Raw genomic sequence first — 5,523 nt, forward strand, 5'->3', positions numbered from 1 at the left:
GATAAGCATGGATCGATCTGCATTCTTCTACATGCTGACCTCCAGTTGAACCAGCACCATTTGCTGAAAATCCTATCTTTTTTCCATTGGATGGTTTTGGCTCCTTTGTCAAAAATCAAGTGACTATAGGTGTGTGGGTTCATTTCTGGGTCTTCAATTATATTCCACTGGTCTATCTGTCTGTCTCTTTACCAATACTATGCAGTTTTTATCACTATTGCTCTGTAATACTGCTTGAGTTTAGGGATAGTGATTCCCCCAGAAGTTCTTTTATTGTTGAGGATACTTTTAGCTATCCTGTTATTTTTTTTATTCCAGATGAATTTGCAAATTGTTCTGTCTAACTCTATGAAGAATTGCGTTGGAATTTAATGGGGATTGCATTGAAGCTGTAGATTGCTTTGGTAAAATGGCCATTTTTACTATATTAATCCTACCAATCCATGAGCATGTGAGATCTTTCCATCTTCTGAGATCTTCTTCAATTTCTTTCTTCAGAGTTTGAAGTTCTTATCATACACATCTTTCACTTGCTTGGTTAAAGTCACACCAAGATATTTTTTTTTACATCTTTGATTTGCCTTTTATTTATGTAAGAAAAAAAGCCATCACTTAATCATACCAACTTCTTTTGTAATTTAAAACCACTCCACAGGTCTAAAGTTTTCCATAATAATTCAGTTACTTGCTTTTTTTTTTTAATCATAAGCAACAGCTAGTAGATCATTTTAGGCAGATAAACCAAGTTGTGATACACAATTTTAAAATGAAGTTACAGTTTTAAAAATTTTTCTTGTAAAGCAAATTAAGTTCTCATACTTTTTTTTTAAAGAAAAATTCTATATTCTGGAGATGGATTCTTTCCCTCTTACTGAAAATAATTCAGTACCCAATGCTAATGCCCCCAGCATCATTTAGCATCATTAAAAACAAGAACAAATTAAAATGTTTTACTATCCAAGCTGGCTACCCTGGTACATGCCTGTGGCCCAGAAACTGAAAAGCAGTAGAGACAGGACCATCAGGTGTTCAAGGTCCTCTTTAACTACACAGTGAACCAGGGGTTGGCATGAGCTACCAACACTATCTCCAAAGGAAAAGCAGAAAAGGGTTTGCTATAAAGTTCTTAAGTTAAATCTTCAAAGCATAAAGTATATTTCCTAGCACAGGTTTGGGTAAGTACACAAGGAAGATTATTTTTCAGATATAGTCTCCCAGGATCTAAATTAATCTTCCTTTTGTTCTAATGGCTAGAAGGAACGTAAGTTTCCATTAGTTAGGCATTCCTTAATCACGTGGACGTAGAGACCTGTGGACTGAAGGTACTTCTGATACCTTGTGAAGTATACCCCGGAAAACTGAGGCACTAAGAGGTTAGGAATCCAGACTGTCATTTACCACTTGGAGAAAAAAGGATTTTCATGCAATTGTTACCTTAGTAAAAACAGTATAAATAAGTTTTCATTTTATTGCAAAGCACCCTATGAAGCAGACAGTAGATATCCTCACTTAAAGAAAAAATGGTTCCAGAGGATGAAGTGGGTGTGGCTGGATAAAATCTGATTAACCATCTGTAGAGCTGGCATGAGGCCTATTCTTCACCATCTCCATCTTCCAGTCTGTTCACCGGATCGTTTGTAAACAGTAAACACAGTACAAGGGCGCTGATTTTCTGAGTTCCCCTGAGCAAGCCAGGGAAATCAAGCCACTAAATAGAGCCCAGTCTTCTGTACAGACCACAAAGAATGTAAAGGATTCTTCCGTCAGTTTTCTGCTACATGGCTGACACTTCAGTGACTGAAACAATTGATTTAGCCTCATTTAAAAGCCACGCTTGTTTTTGTATTCTTTCTTGTGTTTAATTTAGAAAAGTAAAAATTATAAATTCTATCTCATAATTGTAGCTATGCCTTAGAAATGCAGCTTATAATTCTTATGGGAGAAAATCAGGTGATTGTTACTGAACAATAATTAATAATTTAAAGTCCTTCAAGCTCAAAAAGAGTAAGTCTATGGATGCTACTTAAAATCTAGTTGAGATTGATTTTTCAAGTATCAGCAATATTAGTCTTTAAATTGTTATCATCTTGTGTAGTGCAAAGAATATTTATGTATATAAACCAAACTACTGGACAAAAAAAGAAATGTAATCATCACAAACTGAGATTTTCTTGTGAATTCCACTTCATTTCCAATCCATCTCTTAGGTCATCCAGGCCCAGCAGTCTTCTTGAGTAAAAGGCCAGGTCTTCAATTTAGTTTTCTTCTCCTTCTTTGATAATACAAATGCACCAACCACTGAGCAATAAAAGGCCATATAATAGCAAAAGCTAATGCACCAGGGGACATCTCAAAGGGCCACCAAGATGGTCTCTGTGAGGAGGGCTGATTACTTGTCTGCCATGATAATTTCGCCTGCGAAGCAGTTAGTGTTTCCAGTTTATGAAGTCTCTGAAGAACATTCTGCATGTCCTCCTGCAATCTAATGAGCACAAGAGCGATCTGCTCATTGAGGCTGCCTCTGGACCCTCGGTCTGAGCCCCAGCGTTCTCCATCACCTCCACTTCCTACTTGCCGACCCTTGGTTCCTTCACTCAAATGTGGCATTCTATGCCCTACTCTCCCTCTCCTGACACCGGAGAAGTCCTCACTCTCTCCGCCTCTCTTCTCACGGTGCGGCGCTCCACTGCTACTTCTGCCATCTTCTCCTCCGTGCTTCACTTCACCTTTTCCCTTGACTTCTCTCATCTGCATTTTCCCAATGCTGCCATTCCCAGGAGAGAGTTGAGCATCTTCACAAAAACCAGAACCTTCCAAGTGCTGAGCAGGATCACCACCTAAGTAATACTCCTCTTGTCCAAATTGCTCCATAGAATCACAGTATACTTCACTATCTGAGTCACTTGTCAGATGATGTACTCCTGAAGCGTCTTCACCGGGGTCTTCGTTTGTATCTTGGTGAACGCAGAGGACAGTGTTTCCTGTCTGCTGAGAGCTCTGGTCTGTAGGCTTTTTGTCTTCACTTCGTCTGGCACTCCGGGAAGAATCAGTATGAATGTCACTGTCCTGAGCAAAGCTATCTTTATAGCCATTGGTAACAATGATTTCCAAATTCTTATCTGTTGATTTTGTCATCATTTTCTTATCATCACTGCCACTCTGTTCTGCTCCTTTTAACTCGTCTTGGGCCTCTTCTTCCTCAGACTCAGCCCCACTATCACTGCTCTCTGCTTTACCTTTAACAGCTTTGGCATTTGAAGAGGTCAGAACATTACCAAGATCTGAGGTCAAGTCAGAACTCTTGCTGTTCTTTTTGTCTTCTACAATCTCATAAAATGGACCTATAACATGTAGCAACTCTTCTACTTTCTCAGTCATGGGCATAGTTTCAATAATCTTTTTCATTTCTTCAACATATGCAATCATGGCTTCTTCTTTAGTCATATCACCCAGGGAACTCCAAGCATCCCATTTATATCTTCCAATAGGATCCCAGAACCCGAGCCTTGAGAGTTTACAGGGTCCTTCAGTTGCCTGCTTGTAGAAGCTGTAGAACCTGAGCATCATTTCATTCGTTGGCTGGAATGATCCATTTTTCGGCAAACTTTGGATCACCTTCACGGCCGCCTCAAACCTGGTTTCATACACTGATCGTGTGTCCGCCATCTCCAGCTGCCAGCGCCGGCCCCGGTCCCAAGGTCTGTCCACGGGAATCACACAGCAGCAGCAGATCCAGCTTTCCCAAGAGCCTGCATAAAACCGCTCCGCCGCGATGACGTGAACCGGCTGCGCGTTCTCAGAGGGGGAAAGAGGCAGCGAGGCTCTGCGGGCTGGGATCGGTCTGCGGAGAACCCAGTGCTTGTTTGTGTTCGGGCTGAGGATAGCTAGGCTGATGACGCGCTAGGATTCTATGCCAGGTCCCAAAGGTGCCCCCTGGATACCGCTAGTGTTTAAAGAAAAAAAAACACACACACACACAAGAGTAGGTGGTCCTCAACGCCTGGAAGGGACTGAGTCATAAAAAGTTAGCTTGAAAACTTCCTTTTTGACACTTAATCTCTATGACCTAGGATAAATCACTTGGCCTCTCCTGTAGATTTACACCACAGTAAAGGGTAGAAAGGGGGATTAAAGGCAAGGATGGAAGGGCTTAGCCTTGGCCCCCAAGTCTGGGACAGCTTTCACTGTCCGGCGCCAAGGGCGGCAGCGGAGCGAGCAAAGGTGAGCAGTGCCACCCGCTACTCAACTCCTCCACCACCCACTCTTTACGCCCAGGAGTCAGGCACAATCCACCTCCAGCCTCAGCGGAGGCTAGGGATGGTAAAGGTCGGTGCGGAGCGTACTAGGCATTGAGAAAATTCGCCACAGGCTTGGAGTGCGGTGCCCCGGAAATCTCAAGGACGCCTCGTTGGGAGTGTCATTTTTGTCGGTTTAGGATGGGTTGGGAAGATTACTCGTACATGTCTAGTTGCGAACTATAAGTCACTCTTCCCTCGGAGCCGCGACGTCGGCATTTACCTTCTTATACACCAAGATATTTTATATCATTTGGGACTATTATAAAGGGTGTCGTTTCCCTAATTTCTTTCTTGGCTTGTTTCTCTTTTGTGTAGAGGAAAGCTACAGATTTATTTGAGTTAATTTTATGAGTCAGAAGCTGGCAGTTCTTTAAGTTCAAGGACAGTCCATTACACAGAATGAGTTCTAGGACAGTTAGGACTACATAGAGAAACCCTGTCTCAAAAAAACAAAATAGATGGATAGTTAAATGATAGGTAGGCAGGTAGGTAAGTAGGTAGGTAGGTGGGTACGGAGAAAGAGAGAGAGAGAGAGAGAGAGAGAGAGAGAGAGATATTAAGATTTAAGAAATAGTGAAGCTTTCATGACAGATTAAAATGACACTTCACACATAGAAGTAGCATAAATATGACTCAAAAGGTTAGAAAACATTAATAGTAAATAAGTCACCAAAGTTTGTTCTACCTTAAATGCACAATTAATATTTTGTTACATGAAAAGAGATTGTTGCTGTACAGTCTTGGTGTACACAGAGATATAATAGAGATAATGGGTTAAAATTGCTAGAAATGTTACCATCTATGTTAAGTAGAAACATATTTTACTTTCTCTTCTTGCTATGATGAAAAATCTTGACAAAAGCAACTTCAGGGAAAAAGGATTTATTTTAGCTCATAGCTCCAAGATACTGTCCATCATGAGAGGTAAGTCAAGATGTTAAAGGCTTCAAAAGTAAGCACTGAGAGCATGCTTGCTTGTGTTTAGCTCTCTTCACTATACAGCCCAGATAACTCTTAGAATTATGATTTATCTTTCCATGTCAATAAACTCAATTAAGAAAGATATCCCACAAGCATTCCTAGAAGTTTATTTATGAGGCAATTCTAGATTTTGTCAAGTTGTCAGTTAATACTAAACATAAGGCATGCTGTCTAATATAAACCCTTTTTTGAAAACTCTTATGTATATAAATTTAAAACAATCATACTAAAATCTAATGGTCTA

At 40.6% G+C, this 5,523-nt stretch overlaps 1 pseudogene across 1 annotated transcript; it reads right to left on the reverse strand.

The window, feature by feature from the left end:
* Positions 1-567: 567 nt before the first annotated feature.
* Positions 568-3,760, reverse strand: Acbd5l1 (acyl-CoA binding domain containing 5 like 1; annotated as a pseudogene). The gene has a single exon (XR_015620097.1). The product of XR_015620097.1 is annotated as an acyl-CoA binding domain containing 5 like 1 (transcript).
* Positions 3,761-5,523: the final 1,763 nt, after the last annotated feature.

Source organism: Rattus norvegicus, chromosome 5 (assembly GCF_021556685.1).
Source record: "Rattus norvegicus strain SHRSP/BbbUtx chromosome 5, alternate assembly SHRSP_T2T, whole genome shotgun sequence".
NCBI classification, from domain to species: Eukaryota; Metazoa; Chordata; class Mammalia; order Rodentia; family Muridae; genus Rattus; species Rattus norvegicus.